The following is a 24,660-nucleotide window of genomic DNA, read 5'->3' as shown; positions in this document are numbered from 1 at the left end:
CAGTGGTGCCAGTACGTCCCTTCCAGTGGTGCCATTACAACCCTTCCAGTGGTGCCAGTACGGCCCTTCCAGTGGTGCCAGTACGGCCCTTCCAGTGGTGCCAGTACGTCCCTTCCAGTGGTGCCATTACAACCCTTCCAGTGGTGCCAGTACGGCCCTTCCAGTGGTGCCAGTACGTCCCTTCCAGTGGTGCCAGTACGTCCCTTCCAGTGGTGCCAGTACGGCCCTTCCAGTGGTGCCAGTACGGCCCTTCCAGTGGTGCCAGAACGGCCCTTCCAGTGGTGCCAGTACGGCCCTTCCAGTGGTGCCAGTACGTCCCTTCCAGTGGTGCCATTACAACCCTTCCAGTGGTGCCAGTACGGCCCTTCCAGTGGTGCCAGTACGTCCCTTCCAGTGGTGCCATTACAACCCTTCCAGTGGTGCCAGTACGGTCCTTCCAGTGGTGCCAGTACGTCCCTTCCAGTGGTGCCATTACAACCCTTCCAGTGGTGCCAGTACGGCCCTTCCAGTGGTGCCAGTACGTCCCTTCCAGTGGTGCCATTACAACCCTTCCAGTGGTGCCAGTACGGCCCTTCCAGTGGTGCCAGTACGTCCCTTCCAGTGGTGCCATTACAACCCTTCCAGTGGTGCCAGTACGGCCCTTCCAGTGGTGCCAGTACGTCCCTTCCAGTGGTGCCATTACAACCCTTCCAGTGGTGCCAGTACCTCTGGTAATATATCAATGTTCTGAAAGGCCAGTGGGAAGGTCAGGAGAGACAGGTGGAAAAATAAAACAACTGAGAGGGTGCGGGAGTAGAGCAGAGGTGATGGCTCAAAGGAAAATGAAATAAAGGAAATTTGGGACAATTAAGAGAAATTGGAAGGGGAGAGAGTGAGGGAGAGAGAGAGAGAGAGACAGGCCCAGAGAAATGGTGGTCGGGTTAAGTAAGGGTTGAAGCGATGCAAGAATGAGTCAAAGGGAAGGGGGAATGGGTCAAAGAGAAGGGTCAAGAGTGGGTAGAGCTGTCACTAGAGGTAGGTTATTGAGGAAGCTGCCCATGGATGTGGCAAGTGACCAAAAGTCAAAGAAAAACTTACAAAACTTACAATAAACAAAACAAACTGAAATATTAAGCGGTTGACCGACTTTCTACGGAAAGAGAAGCGATAGAAGAGAAAATAACTGAAATACATCAAAAACCAAACACGAGAGAGATAATGAAATACACTATTGACTCTAGTTATGAAAAGGAAGACAGTATAGAAATACGATGGTTATAAACGAACAAGAAAAGAGAGAGAGAGAGATTAAACAGTGAAGAATAAAACGGATAAAATAATACGGTAACAGTGTAGAGATCAGAGACAGGACAACGTGAAGGAGCAGAGAACAACGGCCTGGACTGACGTGTTGTTAAGGTTCCCAGACGTGTACTACAAGCCAACAAGCCATGCAAGCCTACCTCAGGGAAACACCAGCAGTAGCATCATCTGTGCAGGGTGATGGGGCTCGAGCGAGGAGGCAAAGTGGTTGTGGAGGGTCAAGGGTCAGGGTATATGACACGGGTGGGTTGTGGGCAGTCAGAGGGGTCAAGGGTCACGGTAAGACACGGGTGGGTTTAAGGGCAAGTAGAACTGATGTAGCGTAATGAATCCTGCGTATATATCGACCCTGCCAGTGAGGTCATGTATGGTGAGTTTACTGCTATTGCAAGAGAGAGAGAGAGAGAGAGAGAGAGAGAGAGAGAGAGAGAGAGAGAGAGAGAGAGAGAGAGAGAGAGAGAGAGAATTTTTAATCTCTACTGACATAGCCTGAGAGATAAAGATACAGATAATCATACATAAAAAAAAGATGAAAAAGATAAGTGAGAGAAAGCACTTGTGTTAAATAAGGTGGAAGGGATTTTTTTTCCCCCATTGTGATGAAGAAAGTTGAGGGATATAAGTGTGGGGAAGTGGTAAATGGTGACCCTGTAAAGTAACTTTAGCCCGGGTCGTTCGTGAGTGGAGGCTGTGGAGGAGGAAACTTTGAGAAGAAGGACAAGAAGCGACGGAGAAAAGCTTGGTTAGAGGAATGGAGAGAGAGAGAGAGAGAGAGAGAGAGAGAGAGAGAGAGAGAGAGAGAGAGAGAGAGAGAGAGGAACGGTAGTAGTGGGCCCAAGTCTTGGTTACCAAGGCAGAAGTTCGAGAAACAATGTTACACGATTGAGACAGACGGTAATATTAGGCAATCGTCATGCGTTGTATAGACAAGCAGGAACTCCCAGAGAAAGAAAGACAGAAATGAAAGACAAAAGAAAACAAGGGTCACTTTTCTGGTGTTTTAGGAAACAAGATCAGTCGGGCTAACCTATTTAGACAAAAATATTAGAGATGAAAAGTTTCCCATACTTTTTTTTTAGCCTTACGGGGATCCTTGGGGGAAAGAATGGTAATGTCCAGCAGAGGATTAAGCTTTCTTGTGTCTGCCCAGGTACCAGAGAAAGACAATGGTGCTGGAGAAAGATTATATTTTTCTGTCTTAAGATCTGGGACAGAAAATTTGATATTATTGGAGTGTATGATGTTTATTATTGTACTAAGGATCTCAGCGCCTATCCTCTCTTCCACACTGTGTTTCAGTTCAACACTCATACTTCCATCCGCTACCATGTCCATTCCTAGGTACATAGAAAACTCCATATCTCCAGGTTTTCCCTCATTAAAACTTACACACAAACCCATCTTGTATCATCCCCCTCCGGCAACTCGTCACTTTAATCTTATTTGCATTTACTCTTAAATCACACTTTCTCCTTAACTCTATCACCAGCTTAGAGAGTATCTGGGTCCGCCAGAACAGCGTCATCTACAAACAGCAACTGATTTACTTCCCCCTCCACCTCGAGTCCCCTGAATACTGGAGACCCATGCATCACTCCAAGACTCGTGCATCTACCTCCCTCACCACCTCGTCCAGATTAAACAACCATCGTCACATCACACAACATCCTTGACTCAAACCCACGTTAAACGGGAACCATTCACCACTCCTCCTCCCTTACTACTAGCCTAACTCTCCCGGCAAAAGCAGCTCAGTGCATTCAGTAATTTTTTCTCTACCATCGATGTTTATAACAACCCTATCGTGCTCTTCCTCCAGATCCATAAATGCCTGCCACTTACAATTGACTACCTTCTCCCAAGTGTTTCTCACATTCTTCAAAGCGAGCACCTGGTCTACATACCCTTTAACTTTCCCTTGAAGCTACATTGTTCCTGCCTAGTGAAATGTTCTGTTCACGCTACTGTCCTCTCAGTCACCATTTACCCCCACACGCCCTACCAGTTATACTCAGCTTATTTATACCTCTGTAATTTGAACAATAATTTTTGTCCCCCTTCCATTTATACAAGGGCTCTATATATGCATTTTGCCCGTTCTCAGGTACCTCACTTTAGTCGTACAAACACAGAAGACCTTGAATAAGAAAATAAACAACACTGTCACTCTCTTGACAAAGTCAGCTGCAGTGTCATTCACTCATGCCGCTTTGCCACAATTCATCTAACGCAAAGGTTTCTCTATCTCCTTTCTTTTCGTTACACCTCTCACCATGACAATCTCACTCGGCATGCCACCTGGCCCCAGACACCCCTATCATCTAACATACTCAGATATCCAGCAAAATACCTTGTCCTATCATCTCTTCCTCATCCAATCCCCTCAACGGAGACCCTATTTTTTCTCTTGTTCTCCTCACGCTATTCATCTCCTTCCACAGCATTTAGTTCTCTCAAATTCTCGATATTCTCTCTATTCATCCTCATCTTTTGTCGTCTTTTTCAGTTCCCATACATCTTTCTTGACTTCTCTTGTTGTACTCTTCGCAAACGCTTGCCCTACTTCCCAACAGATACTGTTCAAATATATCAAACTACTATTTCATTAAATAGTTAAGGTAAGAGGATGTGAAGGTAAGAGGAAGTGAAGGTAAGACAATGTGAAGGTGAAAGGAAGTGAAGGTAAGACAATGTGAAGGTGAAAGGAAGTGAAGTTGAAATGAAGTGAGGAAGGTATTATGATGGAAGAGGAAGTCACAAGGGTAGGTTAGATGAGACATGGGGAGATTACACGGGGCCAAAGGAGATTAGAAGCAACAAGGGGAAGTTAGAGGAGGCAAGGGGACGCCAGAAGAGGTAAAGGGAGATCAGAAGAGGAAAAGGGATACTAGAAGAAGCAATAGCATGTTAGAAGAGGTGAAGAACGATTAGAAAGGTTAAGGGAGTTTCGAAAAGGTACGGTGAGGTTCAAAAAAGTAAGTGAAAGTTAGAAAAGATAAGGGAAAAGTAAGGGAGGGTTAGAAAAAGAAAAGACGAGGTTAGAAAGGTAAGAGAGGGGTTAGGAAAAACAAGGGGAGATTAGAAAATATAAGAGAAGGTTAGAAAAGGTAAGGGGAGATTAAAGAAGATAAAAAGAGGTATGAAAGGTAAAGAGAGGGAGGTAAGGGAAGGAGAAAGATTTTGAGAAGAGATGAGGAAATAGAGGTGATCATGAGAAGCTTAGGGAGGCGAGGAGAGGAGGAAGAGGAGGATAAGGAAGGGGAGGGGTGAGAAGATGGAATTAGAGGAAGAAGAAGAGGAGGAGGGCAGAGGATGAAAGGATACGTAAAACAAAAAAAGTGAGGTAAGGGAAGGGAAGAGAAGACACCGGAAGGTAAATGAAGGTAAATGTAACTATGGAAAGGTAAATGATTGGTGAGTTAAGGTTACGTTAAGTGATGGGAAGTGATGAAGAGACTAGTGACAGGTTAGAAAAGACGGTGAACAAAGAGATGGGTTAGGAATTGATGGGAACTTAGTAATGGGGTATGATGGGTTAAGAAGTGCTCAGAGATGTTGTGATTAGTTACAGTGATGGGGAACATGGTGATTGGTTAGGAATTGATGGGGAACGTAAAGAGAGATTAAGAAGTGATGGGGAACGTATTGTTTGGTAAAGAAGTGATGGGTAAAGTAATGATTGGCTACTAAGTGATGGGATCTTATATACTGCATTGAGAAGTGATGAGGAACATAATGATGGTTTAGAAATTGGTGAGAAACGTATTCATGGATTAGAAAGTGATGGGAAACGTATTCATGGATTAGAAAGTGATGGGGAACGTATTCATGGATTAGAAAGTGATGGGGAACGTATTCATGGATCAGGAAGTGATGGGGAAAGGATTCATGGGTTGGGAAGTGATGGGAATGTCATGATGGGGTAAGCAATGATGCAGAATATATTGATGGATCAGAAAGTGATGGGAACGTAATCATGTGTTGGGAAAAGAAAGGATGGTTTAGGAAATTACGGGCAACGTTGTGATGAGTTAGGTGATGGGAACACAGTGATGGGTAGCAGTAGAAGTTACACTGGAAAGAGGCAGCAGTAGTAGCGGAGAGAGGCAGCATTAGTAGTGAAGGGAGGCAGTAGTAGTAGTGAAGAGAGGGGGAGGTAGTATTAGTAGTGGAGGGAGGCAGTATTAGTAGTGGAGGGAGGCAGTAGAGGCAGTGGAGGCAGGCAGTGATGGCAGCAGTAATGGATGGAGGCGGCAACATCAGTAGTGGTGGAGGGAGGCGGCAACATCAGTAGTGGTGGAGGGAGGCAGCAACATCAGTAGTGGTGGAGGGAGGCCGCAACATCAGTAGTGGTGGAGGGAGGCGGCAACATCAGTAGTGGTGGAGGAAGGCAGTAACATCAGTAGTGGTGGAGGGAGGCAGCAACATCAGGAGTGGTGGAGGGAGGCAGCAACATCAATAGTGGTAGAGGGAGGCAGCAACATCAGTAGTGGTGGAGGGAGGCAGCAACATCAGTAGTGGCAGAGGGAGGCGGCAACATCAGTAGTGGTGGAGGGAGGCAGCAACATCAGTAGTGGCAGAGGGAGGCAGTAACATCAGGAGTGGTGGAGGGAGGCAGTAGTAGCAGAGGGAGGCTGGAGGTTGAGGAGTGAGTCAGAAAGTGGGGAGGAGGAGGAGGGGGGCGTGGTGGTGAGGGAGGGTATTACACCTGGCTGGGTGACGTCACAGCCCCAGCCACAATAAAGTGGAGCGTCTGGCGGGCCACGCCCTCAGAGGGGCAGAGCACACACATACACACAGACACACACACACACACACATAGCCCTCACCGGGGTCGATATCCATAGGGACCAACCAACCATCGGGGCCTCCGCCGTTCTTCCCCTTGGACTCAGGGGAAGAACAGACACCTTAATGAGTTGCAGACACGAAGACAAAGAAGGAGGAGGAGGAGGTGGTGCTGCTGTTGCCGCTGTCTATGGCGGGTTCTGGAAGATATATCAAGATGGGACGAACTCGATATTTTTCCCCAGTAATAAGTAGAAGTACTGCTAGTTTAATTTAGAATATATTCATGGGACTGACCTGGGATGGACAGGTGACAGAGATACCGGGGTGATCTATGACGAGGTTATCTGCTGGGAGACAGTGTTCTGAGTTCCTGGAACGGGAAACGAGACGTTAAACGATAACGATTAGATAAGATGGTCGAGTGGTTCAGACCTGTTGAAGCTCGCGTTTGGCGATATCGTGTTCAGGTCGACATCGTACAAAAGACGTAGAGACGTCCTTTAATCTGTCAACAGGACAGAGGTACAGGGACTTCTACGATTCATGAGGCGTGTGATGGCTACATCAGAGGCACAGAACATAGGGTAAAGTTACGGTTGACTTGAACATGTTCACCTTTTGTTTTTAGACTCTAACACTCTCTTTCAATCAGAGACAAACATCTCTATTGTTTGTACTTCACCTTAAACAATAGTTTTCATTAGGACGAACATTGTCTCTGGGGATAACAACAGTGTTTATCAAACCCCCTGAATACTGGTGGTAATGACTGATTGCAATGATACTGGTGGTAATGATACTGGTGGTAATGATACTATGGTAATGATACTGATGATAATGATGCTGGTGGTGATAACTGGTAATAATGATATACTGATGGTGATAATATAACTGGTAATAACATGCCTAGTGCGTGGTCAACAAAGATGTGGCCATGATTTAGACTAATATGTTTAAGGGATAGATTCCTCGTCCACCTCCTCACGTAGCTGGCTACTGGTACTACGTCATCGACGTCCCGACAACCTTAACCCTTTAACCAAGACGAGAAGACCCTTGACCACGACGTTACGACCCTTGAACACGACGAACTGGTCTCTGACCTGACCCATGAGGGATCGTACCCTCGTCATCAAGGGTACATATAAGTTCGTGCTGAAGGGTCGTATAGTCGCGCTCAATGGTCACACAATCGTGCTCAAAGGTCGTAACGTCGTGCTCAAAAGTCGTTCCGTGATGTTCAAAGGTCGTGCCGATGTGCTCCAAGGTTGTATCGTCGTGCTCAAAGGTCGTACAGTCGTGCTGAAAGGTCGTACCGTCGTGCTCAAAGGTCGTCCTGTCGTGCTCAAAGGTCGTACCGTCGTGCTCAAAGGTCGTCCCGTGATGTTCAAAGGTCGTCCCGTGATGTTCAAAGGTCGTCCCGTCGTGCTCAAAGTTCGTACCGTCGTGCTCAGGGAACGTAACAGCTTCGTTGTATCTTTCTGAGACCATAAACAATGGTTGATGTGGGATCCCCAAAGGTTCAGTGAGACAACAGCACATCCTATTGTACACTATAGACGAAATGACAACGATCCTTGTGAGGAAAACGTGATGCCAGAAGCTCCAGTCTCACCTTAGTGAAGGATTTAAAGTTATATTGCCCGATTAGCCTCTCTCTCTCTCTCTCTCTCTCTCTCTCTCTCTCTCTCTCTCTCTCTCTCTCTCTCTCTCTCTGTAGGAGGCAGGCAGCCACCGACCAGGCAGGTATGTTACCGGGACTACCTCGCCTGGGTATCTGGAGGATCAGTGACGCTTCCCTCAGTGAACCAGCACTTCAGTGGCTGTCAGGTGTCCTCCCTCTTTGGCCCAGGTTATTGTCTTTTCTTTCTTTTTTTTGCCTCACCCAAACATGCATTGCTGCCATTCAGTCCACAAACATAACAGTCTTTTCCATTTGACATACAACACTTGAGAATACGTAACTCACATGACTCACTCTCCATAACTCTATACCTTCCGGCGGGAAGCGCTACGCGCTAGCCCTACTTTCTGACAAAATCCCGTCCTAAGTCCTCGTAAGTACCTTCTCTCCACACTCTATATTCCTATCATCCATTTCTCCTATTCACTCTCTTATCTCGTGGCTTCTTCTCCCTGTTTCTCCGTCCACTCTCTTCTCCTCATCCCTGCCTCGCCACCTCTCCCCCGAGCCTTCCACCTCCTCCTGGCCAACTGTGTTTCATTACAAAAGATGTTATCTAGAGAGAGTTGATGAGGTACAGGCGGGACAACCCTATCACCACAGTTTGGCCAGAGGGACGCACTCTACCAACCTTTCTCTTTTAATGTTAGACTATACCAGGGACAAGATGCATCCTCTGTGTGTGTGTGTGTGTGTGTGTGTGTGTGTGTGTGTGTGTGTGTGTGGAGGATGTCTGTGTTCTGTGGCTGTGGCTGTAAGGAGTATGTCTGTGATGAGTATCTTTCCGGGGGGGGGGGGGGTCGGGCAGGGGTGCTGCTATCATTTCGATTGGGAACGTCTGTGGTATACGTCCAGTTGTGGTGTGTGACTGTGGGATGCATACAAGAAATTGTGAATTTGTATCAGGCAAAAGTGGTTATGATGCCTAACTCTGAAGTGTAAGAACAAGAACAACAAGAACAAGAACAACAACAACAACAACAACAATGATAATGATAATGATAATAATAATAATATTAATAATGATAATAATAATAATAATAATAATAATAATAATAATAATAATAATGATAAAGAAAATATTCATAATAATACTAATAATAATAATAATAATAATAATGATAATAATGATAATAATAATAATAATAATAATAATAATAATAATAATAATAATAATAACAACAACAACAACAGGAGAGTTAATCTGTTTACTCCTTCTGGATAGGTTGTGTAAGACGGACCGAGGGTGACCAAGCGCACTCCCTTTTTTTTTCTGCGCCGCCTTTTCCAGCAGCCTCTGTGGTACGGAGGAGGGAGAGGAAGATCAAGACGGGGGTGAGGCATGAGTAACTCTGGGACGAACCAACGTCACGTACATGTTCTCAGAGTTCGGCCTCGGGGAGTGAAAATGTTTGTGTCCACGAAGAATGAAGATGCTGCAGATGAGAGGCTTCAAGTGATGATGGTACGAACATGTTACCTCCAGCTCAGGCTATCCTCCATATCCTTTAAATCTAACAGCCTCGGTTCTGACTCATTATGTTCGATGTTTGCATTCAAAGGTATTAAGTGTGCGTGATGGCTTCATATAACCTCGTGACTCACTTAAGGAATCAGGTCTTAGGCATGCGGGTTTAAATGTCACTTACATTGCAAATAAATTTCTATCTAGGTTAATTGTCAATAGGCCACAACTAGGAGGTTGCTCTAGAAAATATTGAGCAGAATCTAACTACAAATGCTACTGAAGTATCGAGGTATGTGGTACCTAGAAATGTCCAAGTACAATGTATTGAGAAACTCCAGCAAAATACACCCACAAGTTCCAGAGCACAAACTATAAAGCGATTCCAGGATTAAACAGATTTTGAAGTTCCAAAACACCACTTTGAAGTTCCAAGGCTCGATGTATTCAGAAGTTCGAGGCGGCAGTAAAGCCAGGTACTTCAGGGAACAATATATCTAGAGAACCCTAGGCACGTAGCATCTAGAGTCCCCTGCATCTAGTAAACCCTACACGGAGCATCTAGAGTAACCTGGGGTACTGTACATCTAGAGGAACCTGGGATACTGTACATCTAGAGTAACCTGGGGTACTGTACATCTAGAGTAACCTGGGGTACTGTACATCTAGAGTAACCTGGGGTACTGTACATCTAGAGGAACCTGCGATATTGTACATCTAGAGGAACCTGGGATACTGTACATCTAGAGGAATCTGGGATACTGTAAATCTAGAGGAACCTGGGATACTGTACATCTAGAGGAACCTGGGATACTGTACATCTAGAGTAACCTGGGATACTGTACATCTAGAGGAACCTGGGATACTGTACATCTAGAGGAACCTGGGATACTGTACATCTAGAGTAACCTGGGGTACTGTACATCTAGAGTAACCTGGGGTACTGTACATCTAGAGGAACCTGCGGTACTGTACATCTAGAGGAACCTGGGATACTGTACATCTAGAGGAACCTGTGATACTGTACATCTAGAGGAACCTGGGATACTGTACATCTAGAGGAACCTGGATACGGAGAATCTATAGAGAAACCTGAGGCACTGTGCATCTAGAGAACCCCAGGCGTGGCACAGTTAGATGTTCCTTGGCGTGATGGGTCGCCAAGTCCCAGGGAACGATGCAAAGAGAAGCTACGTAGCACATGGCACAGACTCCTTCCAGGCAGTATTCCCCTACAGGTTCCAGGACACACCGTATGAACAGGCTCTCACCCAGTCAAAATCCAGCTATCCAGCTATAAGGTACCTGGAGACTGGACGTTCCAGGACGCAATGCACCTTAGTGAAGTGCACCTTGGTGTCTTATGAGACAGGAACGGAAGATAAGAGGCTCACAACATCATCTATCGAACTGATATGATATCTGAGCCCATCATCCACGATTAAAGGACTGGAATCACTTTTCCTAATGGATGAATATGCAAGTACCACACACACACACACACACACACACACACACACACACACACACACACACACACACACACCACACACACACACAGAATACGAACATGTAATCACACACACACACCTCGCTCTTACCGAAGTCCAACATTACGGAGCGAGGTGGAGGGGAGTGCGTGTAGGTCTGGCCGACGTCGACGGAAGGAAAAAGATATCAACGGCGACAGGAAAAAGAAAAGTGATTATCTTTGGTGAAAGGAGAGAGAGAGTGTGTGTGGGAGGGAGGAATGATGGATTATCTTCGCGGGAAATGAAGGGAGAGAGAGAGAGAGAGAGAGAGAGAGAGAGAGAGAGAGAGAGAGAGAGAGAGAGAGAGAGAGAGAGAGAGAGAGAGAGAGAGAGAGAGAGAGAGAGAGAGTCTTTGGAGGAAGGGAAGATAGAATACACGAAAGACATAACGAATGAGAAACAAATGAAGATATAGACACTGAAAATTTTCAGAACTTGATGAAAGCATTAAAGAGAGAAATGTCAGAATGAAGAGCGAGGTATACTGGAAAAAATAAAGCACATAATGGTTTGAGAGAGAGAGAGAGAGAGAGAGAGAGAGAGAGAGAGAGAGAGAGAGAGAGAGAGAGAGAGAGAGAGAGAGAGAGAGTATTACGTAGATACACAGACCCAAGGATCAAGCAAGGTGGTCTGGCTTTTACACTACTTTAGAATAAGAAAAATGCAGTCCCTCAAAGCAGTAGAAGAATAGCACAGAGAAGCAAAGGCTCTCTCCCCCCAGCCTCCACTCCCTCCGGCAACATGCAGGACGGTAAATAGGTAGAAAAAATACCTTGCAGGAGTAATATGCCTGAAGGACATTATCATAGGTAGAATGAACATGAGTATGTCATGCATCCCATCACCAACGACATGCATTGTAAGGATAAATTTGAGCTCCAGCCTCTCGACTGAACATGACTATATTATTCCTGATGTTGAAGAACGATACAATAATTCTTACTACTCTCACAAAACAGGCGAAGTGAGTTGATCAATGTTGGTATGTTACCGCAGCGTGACCAGAAAGAGTTTGTTGTTTGAGTAGGTAGCCTGATATGTTATGATATTTGATGAAATGAATTATTCAATACCGGTGAGTAGAAAAAAAGGATTGGTTAGTCTCTATCTGAGATGATTCCGGCGGAGCCAAGGCCATATTTTTCTGTCCACAGCGAACTGAAACATATAACCAAACACCGAATATGAATTCCCAGCCGCTATAAACACTCTTCTAATGTACTCGATCTTCATTCTTTGCACCTGAACCCCACTGGATCTTCTCCAACACCGTCGAGTGACTACCTTCACCGATATCGTTCTCCAGGACCCATCAGTGGGTCTGATCACATCCACCTCTTCCTTCGTCTTGCCTCAAACCGCATACATATTCCATCACTTCTGAGATACTACTAACACTACAAAGCTAAGTGAGGATAAACAGCAACTCCCTCACACGCACCACCAACTCTGAAACTCGAGCTATTACAACACAGCAATAGAGAGAAAAATAGAACACATTTAACATACGAAATTACAAACATCGAACCGAACCATCTAAGAGCATACACACATCCCAACATACTCCTCCTTTCTCTGTGCGAGAACCAAGCAATTCGTGTCATGATATCTTGTCGATTTGAACCCAAATAGACCTAGACTAGTAGAACACAGTGGAACCTGACTTCTTTACGAGATTACTTTCCCATCAGCCTCAGGGATGACCACGATAGACACTGGCGGACTCATAACTCTCGCTGAAGTTAAGCGCCCAACGGAAAGCCTCCACATTAACCTTACCTCGGCAGCTCGGACATCCCCGTCACCGTAACCACCGCTCTATACAACGATGCGCTTGCCTGGGCTACTCTCCATCCACTTAGATGTCAGTAATTGTTACCATCGTAAGACAATATACCTTTCACGATAACAATTCGATTACCAACAATACCCTTCCACCCAGGATGACCTCACCACACTTACCAATTATCTCCCACATGAAGACGCTCGCGCCTGACCTCCTCACTCTGTAAAAGCCTTCGACTCTGCCCGGTGTGAAGGCCTGGAATACAAACTAAGACCTCACTTCACCCTCCCACGATCTTGATTCAGACTTTTACAGAACGACCTGACCAACAGCAGGATGCTAACTACTTGTTGGACCACTTGCTCAGATTACCTCACCCCCATCCGTGATGACGTACCTCCAGGCTCCGTGCTAGCTGGCTGGCTGGCCCGCACGTTATACATAGTCTACACCGATAATCTACCTGACACTATTCGTTATGATTACATGGCGCTATCATACGCAGACGACGATGTCCAGCTGTTGGACTCCTTGAACTGTATAGATTCAGAGGTGCAAGCTGCCTGCCCACCGACAGAGAGAGAGAGAGAGAGAGAGAGAGAGAGAGAGAGAGAGAGAGAGAGAGAGAGAGAGAGAGAGAGAGAGAGAGAGAGAGAGAGAGAGAGAATGACATACCAGCTAGAGATAACAGGTGGGTGATATCAATATGGAGAAGTTGAGGGGACATGGACAGGACAAGTTAAAGGCGTCGTGGGTGGGTTACTGGTAAATTGATGAGTTCAGCATCTGTATATAGCTTGGTCATCAAGCACACCTGGTGTGGGTGTGTGTCATGATTGTGAAAGTGGATGTGTGTCACCACAAACACCTAGTTGTGTGTGTGTGTGTGTGTGTGTGTGTGTGTGTGTGTGTGTGTGTGTGTGTGTGTGTGTGTGTAAACAATTCACATATTCAGTTTTGCTCAGTCCTCGCTAACATTTTCATGTGTAACTTGTAATGTTATTCAAACACTGAGGACCCCAGACCCCAGTGGTCTCTGTCGTACAACCAACCACTGTATATGGTTGGGGTTAGTCAATAAGTGAGCCACAGTGACATCACAACTCAAACCCAGCATCAACCCTCACCAACACATTATAAGAATAGGATGAGAAATTCTCTACCACACTGTTAGTGCATTGGAGGTTATACAGTTCCTTTTGTATCACGTATTCCTCATCCTCCTCTGAACGTCTTCCATTTCATGCTAAGTTGTGAATCAGGGGAAACCAATGGGGGGAAAAAATGTACTAAGAAGCTTATCTACAAAATGAATCGTAAGAGAAAGAGGAGAACGAAGCTGGAGACAGTGAAACGTAACTCTGGAAGGCAAGGACTTACAGACCTAACCTACACTCCTCTCAGATTAGGTCTGAGAGATTGAAGATTTAAAAGAATTGTACGGAGTCTTGCCTTTCATACGCAGCCAGGGAGATAACAAAAAAGACACTGGAACTCCTCTTCCTTAAGATCTAAATCGACTGTAGACCCCCATATTCTTAAGGAGATAAAGGTCTAAAATAAAAGACGGTATTTGTAAAACTTTCTTCCCCGAGTCTGTAGAGTGGCAGATCCTGGGAAGATACGCGTTAAAAATGTATGAATGTTTCCCTTGGGCTGAGTGTGGGGAAGTGCAGGGTAACCTGGTATTGGGGAGGGCTAAGGGCTAGGCATTAGGATATTGGAGGCAGCAAGGGCGGCGGTGGGATGTGGGAAGAAGGACTTGTGCCTCTGCGTATTGTAGAGGAAGCGAACTTTGTGCGCGTGTGTAGCCCAGGTACTGTAAAAGTGCTTACACACACACACACACACACACACACACACACACACACACACACACACACGCACACACACACACGCACACACACACACACACACACACACACAGTCAGAAAGCCAGTAACACAGGTAGATAAATAGATAGGTAACTATATGCAAATACAAACTATTGACAAACAAACAAAGAAAAATAGATGGACAAGAGAGAGATGTCCATTTATGATAAATGAAAGGATAGATAGAGAGAGAGGTATGCAAAATTTGTAGATAACCATTGGTATAGATATGTAAAACATTCATATTCAGAAAAACTTAGAAATAGATTCATAAACACACATTGAAAAACTGATAAACAGGAGGGGGATTTAAGGATAAGGAACAAGTCAACTGAAGAGACTGAGTGTAGAATGGCGAAAGATAAGAGTGAATGAAGCTAGGGGAGTGGATGTGAAATGGGAGGTATTTAGAGAAGTACCTACTGACATATTCGAGAGAAGTGTGTGGCATGTGGGAGGTGGGCAGGTGGGAGAGAGTAGTGAGTCTTGGGAAGACGAAGTTAAGTTGGTGGTTAAAGAGAAAAGTGACGTATGCGGGGATTTCTTACAAAGAAGGAGTGGTAGTTATTAGGAGACATACAAGAGTACCCGTGAGAAGGTCAAGAGGAAGGAAGGAGGGGCTAAAGAAGAGGGCAAATGAGAGCTGGAGTGAGCGGATATCAGCAAACTTCAGGGAGACTCCCGAGGACATCACACTCCCCTTTGGTAGACTCATCTTCACTTGGAACCGCTCACCCTCCTTTCTCCCTACTCGCACACACGCCTTAATCTCTGGATAAATACTTCTCACTCCTTCTTGCACCTTTCCTCCTACACCATATATTCGTAACGCCTTCCATAAGGTACTTCTATCAACCTTATCATACTCTTTCTTCTGATCTATAAATGTCGCATAGCAATCCTTCGTTTGTTCTAAAAGCATTTCTCACACATATTCTTCCCAGCATATACCCGATCCACACACACACACACACACACACACACACACACGCTAACACTCCTGAAACCACACTGCTCCACCCCAGTCTGATGTTCCTGTGCATAGCGCCGCCCTGTCAGTCACCACTCCCCCATACAACTCGCCAGGTGCGCTCCACAAGCTTATATACCTCTGTAATTCGAACCTTTACTTTTTTTCCTCTTGCCATTATACAGCGGTAATCTACATGCATTCCGCCACTTCTCAGGAACCCCATCATGAGCCAGATCCTAATAAACATGATTACGTTTTCCAAAAGAAGGAAGAGAGAAGGGTGCCAGGTGAGGATTTTCCCTCAGAGGCCCAGTCCTCTGTTCTTAACGCTACCTTGCTAACGCGGGAAATGGCGAATAGTTTGAAAAAAAAAAAAAAAAAAATATATATATATATATATATATATATATATATATATATATATATATATATATATATATATATATATATATATGGGGATAGGGGAGAAAGAATACTTCCCACGTATTCCCTGCGTGTCGTAGAAGGCGACTAAAAGGGGAGGGAGCGGGGGGCTGGAAATCCTCCCCTCTCAATTTTTTTTTTTTTTAATTTTCCAAAAGAAGGAACAGAGAAGGGGGCCAGGTGAGGATATTCCCTCAGTGGCCCAGTTCTCTGTTCTTAACGCTACCTCGCTAACGCGGGAAATGGCGAATAGTTTGAAAAAAAAAAAAAAAAATATATATATATATATATATATATATATATATATATATATATATATATATATATATATATATATATATATCAAGTATCCTACCCACCATACTGTGGACACACGTAAAAATGTGAGATTATACCGAAAGGATAAATGGAAAGTGAGGATGTGTTATGGGGTAATTCTGATGGTGGTAACAGAACGGAGATGAAAGGGGAGGAGATTAAAAACATCTGCATCACATAGAATACACTCGGGACAGGCAACGAGGCAGCGTATTCAGAGGGGAATATATTTGGCTACAGGTTACATTGTTAGCAGGAGGGTATAGAGAAGTAATGATTAAAGCCTCTGGGGATCCATGACAGGGAGTGTGGGAGTTCTGCAGGGTGAAGAAACGTTGAACAATTAAGGAAAAAACTAAGGATAAATCCGGGACACACTAGTTGATCAGAGTGAACCAAACACAACTCGAGACTGTGGCGAGGTTGTATCACTGGATGTACACAACCCGAGACTTAGACGAGGTTGTATCACTGGGTGTACACAACCCGAGACGTTGACGAGGTTGTATCACTACGTGTACACAACCCGAGACTTAGACGAGGTTGTATCACTGGATGTACACAACCCGAGACTTTGACGAGGTTGTATCACTAGGTGTACACAACCCGAGACTTTGACGAGGTTGTATCACTGGGTGTACAGTCTCGTTGAAGTACTTCTCACTCTACAGTAGCCTACAATTCCCTACTACTGGAAGTAGCGCGGCATTCGACTGCTTGAACCTTTAAAGAGGTCCTGGCTAATGCCAGAATTCTATAGAAACTGTTCCAGGGATATATATATATATATATATATATATATATATATATATATATATATATATATATATATATATATATATATATATATATATATATATCCATCCCTAGGATAGGGGAGAAAGAATACTTCCCACGCATTCCCCGCGTGTCGTAGAAGGGGACTAAAGGGGACGGGAGTGGGGGCTAAAAACCCTCCCCTCCTTGTATTTTAACTTTCTAAAAGGGGAAACAGAAGGAGTCATGCGGGGAGTGCTCATCCGCCTCGAAGGCTCAGACTGGGGTGTCTAAATGTGTGTGGATGTAACCAAGATGAGAAAAAAGGAGATAGTATGTTTGAGGAAAGGAACTTGGATGCTTTGGCTTTGAGTGAAACGAAGCACAAGGGTAAAAGGGAAGAGTGGTTTAGGAATGTCTTGAGAGTAAATTTAGGGGTTGGTGAGAGGACGAGAGCATAGGAAGGAGTAGCACTACTACTGAAACAAGAGTTGTGGGAGAATGTGATACAGTGTAAGAAAGTAAACTCTTGATTGATATGGGTAAAACTGAAAGTGGATGGAGAAAGTTGGGTGATTATTGGTGCCTATGCACCTGGTCATGAGAAGAAAGATCATGAGAGGCAAGTGTTTTGGGAGCAGCTGAGTGAGTGTGTTAGCAGCTTTGATGCACGAGACCGAGTTATTGTGATGGGTGATTTGAATGCAAAGGTGAGTAATGAGGCAGTTGAGGGTATAGCTGGTGTACATGGGGTGTTCTGTGTTGTAAATGGAAATGGTGATGAGCTTGTAGATTTGTGTTCTGAAAAAGGACTGGTGATTGGGAATACCTGGTTTAAAAAAAAAATACATAAGTATACGTATGTAAAAAGGAAAAATAGCCAGAAAGCGTTATTGGATTACGTGTTAATTGATAGGCGCGTGAAAGAGACTTTTGGATGTTAATGTGCTGAGAGGGGCAACTGGAGGGATGTCTGATCATTATCTTGTGGAGGCGAAGGTGAAGATTTGAAGAGTTTTCAGAAAAGAAGAGAGAATGTTGGGGCTAAGAGAGTTGTGAGAGTAAGTGAGCTTGGGAAGGAGACATGTGTGAGGAAGTACCAGGAGAGACTGAGTACAGAATGGAAAAAGGTGAGAGCAAATGACGTAAGGGGGGTGGGGGAGGAATGGGATGTATTTAGGGAAGCAGTGATGGCTTGCGCACAAGATGCCTGTGGCATGAGAAAGGTGTGAGGTGGGCAGATTAGAAAGGATAGTGAGTGGTGGGATGAAGACGTAAGATTGTTAGTGAGAGAGAAGAGAGAAGCGTATGGGCGACTTTTGCAAGGAAGTAGTGCAAATGACTGGGAGATGTATAAAAGAAAGGGGCATGAGGTCAAGAGAAAGGTGCAAGAGGCGAAAAAGAGGGCAAATGAGAGTTTGGGTGAGAGGGTCTCATTAAATTTTAGGGAGAATAAAAAGATGTCTTGGAAGGAGGTAAATAAAGTGCGTAAGACAAGAGAACCAATGGGAACATCGGTGAAGGGGAGGGGGGTAGTGGGGAGGTGATAACAAGTAGCGGTGATGTGAAAAGGAGATGGAGAGAGTATTTTGAAGGTTTGTTGAATGTGTTTGATGATAGAGTGGCAGATATAGGGTGTTTTGATGGAGTGAGTATTTTGAAGGTTTGTTGAATATGTTTGATGATAGAGTGGCAGATATAGGGTGTTTTTGTAGAAGTGGTGTGCGAGTGAAAGGGGGTGACTGTGTTGATGACTGGTTGGTGAAAATATTCAATGCATGTATGGTTCATGGTGAAGTGCTGAGGATTGGCGGAATGCATGCATAGCGCCACTGCATAAAGGCAAAGGGGATAAAGGTGATTGTTCAAATTACAGAGGTATAAGTTTGTTGAGTATTCCTGGGAAATCATATGGGAGGGTATTGATTGACAGGGTGAAGGCATGTACAGAGCATCAGACTGGAGAAGAGCAGTGTGGTTTCAGAAGTGGTAGAGGATGTGTGGATCAGGTGTATGCTTTCAAGAATGTATATGAGAAATACTTAGAAAAGCAAATGGATTTGAATGTAGCATTCATGGATCTGGAGAAGGCATATGATAGAGTTGGTAGCGATGCTCTGTGGAAGGTATTAAGGGTATATAGTGTGGTAGGTAAGTTGTTAGAAGCAGTGAAAAGTTTTTATCGAAGATGTAGGGCATCTGTACAAGTAGAAAGAGAAGAAAGTGATTGGTTCCCAGTGAATTTTGATTTGCAACAAGGGTGCGTGATATCTCCATGGTTGTTTAATTTGTTTATGGATGGGGTTGTTAAGGAGGTGAATGCAAGAGTTTTGGAGAGAGGGGAAAGTATGCAGTCTGTTGTGGATGAGAGGGCTTGGGAAGTGAGTCAGCTATTGTTCGCTGATCATACAGAGCTGGTGGCTGATTCGGGAGAGAAACTGCAGAAGCTGGTGACTGAGTTTGGTAAAGCGTGCGAAAGAAGATAGATGAGAGTAAGTGTGAATAAGAGCAAGGTTATTAGGTTCAGTAGGGTTGAGGGACAAGTCAATTGAGAGGTAAGTTTGAATGGAGAAAAACGGGAGGAAGGGAAGTGTTTTAGATATCTGGGAGTGGATTTAGCAGCGGATGGAACCATGGAAGCGGAGTGAGTCATGAAGTGGGGGAGGGGGCGAAGGTTCTGGGAGGTTGAAAAATGTGTGGAAGGCGAGAACGTTATCTCGGAGAGCAAAAATGGGTATGTTTGAAGGAATAGTGGTTCCAGCAATGTTATATCGTTGCGAGGAATGGGCTAAAGATAGGGTTGTGTGGAGGAGGGTGGATATGCTGGAAATGAGATGTTTGAGGACAATATGTAGTGTGAAGTGGTTTCATCGAGCAAGTAATGAAAGGGTAAGAGGGATGTGTGGTGATAAAAAGTGAGGGTGAGAGAGCAGAAGAGGGTGTATTGAAATGGTTTAGTCACATGGAGAAAATGATTGAGGAAAGATTGACAAAGAAGATATATGTGTCAGAAATGGAGGGAACGGGGAGAAGTGGAAAACCAAACTGGAGGTGGAAGGATGGAGTAAAAATGATTTTGAGCGATCGGGGGCCTGAACATACAGGAGGGTGAAAGGGAGTGAATTGGAAGGATGTGGTATACTGGAGTCGACGTGCTGTCAATGGATTAAACCAGGGCGTGTGAAGCGTCTGGGGTAGACCATGGAAAGTTTTATGGGGCCTGGATGTGGAAAGGGAGCTATGGTTTCGGTGCATTACACATGCCAGCTAGAGACTGAGTGTGAACGAATGTAGCCTTTGTTGTCTTTTCCTAGTGCTACCTCGCACGCGCGCGGGGGGAAGGGGGTGCCATTTCATGTGTGGCGGGGTGTCTACGAGAATGGATGAAGGCATCAAGTATGAATTATGTACATGTGTATATATGTATATGTCTGTGTATGTATATGCATGTATACGTTGAAATGCATCGGTATGTAAATGTGCGTGTGTGGACGTGTATGTATATACATGTGTATGTGGGTGGGTTGGGCCATTCTTTCGTCTGTTTCCTTGCGCTACCTCGCTAACGCGGGAGACAGCGACAAAGTATAATAATAACAAGAATATATATTTACACCTGACCTTCCTAGCCCAGGAAGCTGGTTATGTCCACACGTCATTTGCCGCAGTGACGCTGTGTGTGTGTGTGTGTGTGTGTGTGTGTGTGTGTGAATAAGTTTATAAATAAATAAAGAACGGTTTACTGAATGCAGGCAACCATTTGGCTGAAAATTTACAGTTACAAAATTACACAACTACGAGTGGGTTACGTCTACGCTTTGGAATAGAAGCACAAGAGTGAAGTCTGTCTACATAGTACATGAAGTCTTACAGAACAAACTTTAAGGTTTATTCATTATACATTCGGTGGCGATTCACCGAACATTAAGCGATGTAAAGTTATATATAGGTTGAATTGCGGTAGTACTGAGTTGACATTATTGTATTTAATGGTGAACTGATGTGAAGTTACATACTTAGTGACCTGTAGGAATACTGTATTGACATATGTATCTAATGGTGAACTGAAAGAGATGGGTATGTTTACGTTAGCTGCTTTACAGTAGTATAGTAGTTGTTATACACTTAACTATGGGGAAACTAAGCTATCTGCTCGCATGGCTGTGCACTTCTCTAAGGATTACATGTCACACACACTCTCTCCTGGGGTAAGACGAGTGTCGGTGGCGCTTTCAAGGTAACTACAGATCAAGGTGTCGACCTGGACTCTCTCCCTCTCCAGTTCCCTTCCTTCCCTTTAGCTCCCAACTTGATACTCGGGTTACGCCGGACTAGACCCACCCATCATCTTCACACAAGGGTGTCTGTCTCCTGTGAACCTGATTGTGAAAGGTATAGACGCATATCAGATACCTTTACCAGTGAACTAGTGGACCAGTAACTCAGTGAGTCTCTCTCTCTCTCGAGGCCTATGTCGAAGCCGTGGTCGCCTCAGTGTAAACAACATGACACTATATTCTCTGGCCTCAGATCGTTAAAGTCCCACGAGGGTCAGAGGGACGATGGCCTACTAGAAACACCAGGACACTGACACATACCTGCACAACGCGGACGGTCGGAGGACTGAGGAATATTGTCCGTGTCATGTTTGTTTATAAGGAAGCGATCGCAACTCCGACACAGGCCTCGCTCGAGACTTTCACTAGTTCGCTAGTAAAGGTATCGAATACGTATACCTCTATCTCAATCAGAGTCATTTTGACATCCTCATGTGTGTGAAGATGGTAGGTTCAGTCAGGCGTAAGTCAAGTATCTTGCTGGGAGGGAGGGAAAGAGTTCAGGTCCGTATGTTGACACTTTGGCGGCCCGAGATCGACACTGACACACGTCCTTCCACATCGAGTGTGTGTGTGTGTGTGTGTGTGTGTGTGTGTGTGTGTGTGTGTGCAATGTTTTCAGTGTTGCATCCACCTGCAGCAGACTCTGCGAAGCAAAAGCCCAAGGACACTAGCAATCATCACCACTGTGGTCTATGGTCACATTAGATATTCTTAATGGATTAGGAAGCATGAAAATAAAAAGATATCTAAAAAGAAAAAAAAGAAAAGTCATTTACGAACTTAAAAAATGACCAGATATCTTCCTCACAGTTGGAGGAGATCCAGTGTCCGAGACGGTCCAGCTGGCAAATGTCAGCAACCCAGTACCGAACACCCATAACCTGGTCATCATGATGTAACGTACGTGTTTACATCCTTGAAGCACAATGGCACGACCCTAGAGAACGACAATACGACCCTAGAGCACGACAATACGACCAAAGAGCACGACAGTTCGACCCTAGAGCATGACAATACGACCCTAGAGCACGACAATACGACCCTAGAGCACGACAATACGATCCTTGGAGCACGACAATACGACCCTTGGAGCACGACATTACGACCCTAGAGCATGACAATACGACCCTTGGAGCACAACAATACGACCCTAGAGCATGACAATACGACCATAGAGCACGACAGTACGACCCTTGGAGCACGACAATACGGCCCTAAAGCACGACAATACGACCCTTAGAGCACGACAATACGACCCTAGAACATGATAATACGACCATAGAGCACGACAGTACGATCTTTGGAGCACGACAATACGACCCTAGAGCACGACAATACGACCCTTGAAGCACGACAATATGACCCTTGGAGCACGACAATACGACCCTAGAGCACGACAATACGACCCTTGGAGCACGACAATACGACCCTAGAGCACGACAATACGACCCTTAGAGCACGACAATACGACCCTAGAACATGACAATACGACCATAGAGCACGACAGTACGACCCTTGGAGCACGACAATACGACCATTGGAGCACGACAATACGACCCTTGGAGCACGACAATACGACCCTAGAGCACGACAATACGACCCTTGGAGCACGACAGTACGACCTTTGGAGCACGACAACACGACCCTAAAGCACGACATGACGACCTTCAGAGTATGACAATACGAACGATGGGTACGACAGCCTGTAACCTGACACTTAAGGGTCGTCTTAGGGATCACGTGCTGCTGTGTTCAAGGGTCGTACTGTTGTGTTCAAAGAATCACTGTCGTGTTCAAGGGTCGTGCCGTCGCGTCGTGGTTAAGGAAATGTAAGCATTCACATGTGTCACTGAGGCACATATGAATGACGGTTCAGAACTGAGAAGGTTCAGGACTGAAAGGGACCTGGACTGAGAGGGGTCCAGGACTGAGAGGGACCAGGACTGAGAGGGACCAGGACTGAGAAGGTTCAGGACTGAGAAGGTTCAGGACTGAGAGGGTCCAGGACTGAGAGGGACCAGGACTGAGAGGGTCCAGGACTGAGGGACCAGGACTGAGAGGGACCAGGACTGAGAGGGTCCAGGACTGAGGGACCAGGACTGAGAGGGACCAGGACTGAGAAGGTTCAGGACTGAGAAGGTTCAGGACTGAGAGGGTCCAGGACTGAGAGGGTCCAGGACTGAGAAGGTCCAGGACTGAGAGGGTCCAGGACTGAGAAGGACCAGGACTGAGAAGGTCCAGGACTGAGAGGGTCCAGGTCTGAGAGGGTCCAGGACTGAGAGGGACCAGGACTGAGAAGGTTCAGGACTGAGAGGGACCAGGACTGAGAGGGTCCAGGACTGAGAGGGTCCAGGACTGAGAGGGACCAGGACTGAGAAGGTTCAGGACTGAGAGGGACCAGGACTGAGAGGGACCAGGACTGAGAAGGTCCAGGACTGAGAGGGACCAGGACTGAGAAGGTCCAGGACTGAGAGGGTCCAGGACTGAGAGGGACCAGAACTGAGAGGTACCAGGACTGAGAGGGACCAGGACTGAGAAGGTCCAGGACTGAGAGGGACCAGGACTGAGAAGGTTCAGGACTGAGAGGGTCCAGGACTGAGAGGGACCAGGACTGAGAGGGACCAGGACTGAGAAGGTTCAGGACTGAGAGGGACCAGGACTGAGAGGGACCAGGACTGAGAAGGTCCAGGACTGAGAAGGTTGAGGAGTGAGGGACGGGACGATACAGCAGATCACCATGGAGATGTGAAGACCATAACAGTAAACACCAGACAGTAAGGACGGGGTTTATCTTGGGATGATCATAGAGATATGGGCCGCTCCAACACCTCCAGGGTGTGTAATGATACCAATATGAAGAGTTCGGCGGACGAGGGAGCTTTACACTGGTGGGAACCCACCCTCGACGTGTCGGTGTGTGTGTGTATGTGTGTATATGTGTGTGTGTGTCGTGTGTGTGTGTGTGTGTGTGTGTGTGTGTGTGTGTGTGTGTGTGTGCCTCATATCTTTTAACACGTACATACCACACACACACATATATATATATATATAATCATCCACAATAAACACCCTCGTAAACATTCCTATAAACAAACACTCCCATAAGCCTCTACACACACACACACACACACACACACACACACACACACACACACACACACACCAGGGGGGAACCATCCCTCACCTTTAATCCCCTCCCGCACATATGATCCACATCCTGTCTTCTTCTCTTTCTTCAGACCACCTCAGGCTTCTCGCCTCAACTCTTTTGTAAGTCTCTCTTTGATACGGAAAAATTTCTTAATAATTTCCCACACACACACACACACACACACACACACACACACACGAGCGCCTCCCGCCCCTGAATGTGCATTTCTCCCTGGCTGGGATTCTGTTTTTCTTTCTTCATTTCT

This window comes from Panulirus ornatus, chromosome 58, assembly GCF_036320965.1.
Source record: "Panulirus ornatus isolate Po-2019 chromosome 58, ASM3632096v1, whole genome shotgun sequence".
In the NCBI taxonomy this organism is placed as follows: Eukaryota; Metazoa; Arthropoda; class Malacostraca; order Decapoda; family Palinuridae; genus Panulirus; species Panulirus ornatus.
Note: the sequence above shows the minus strand (reverse complement) of the source record.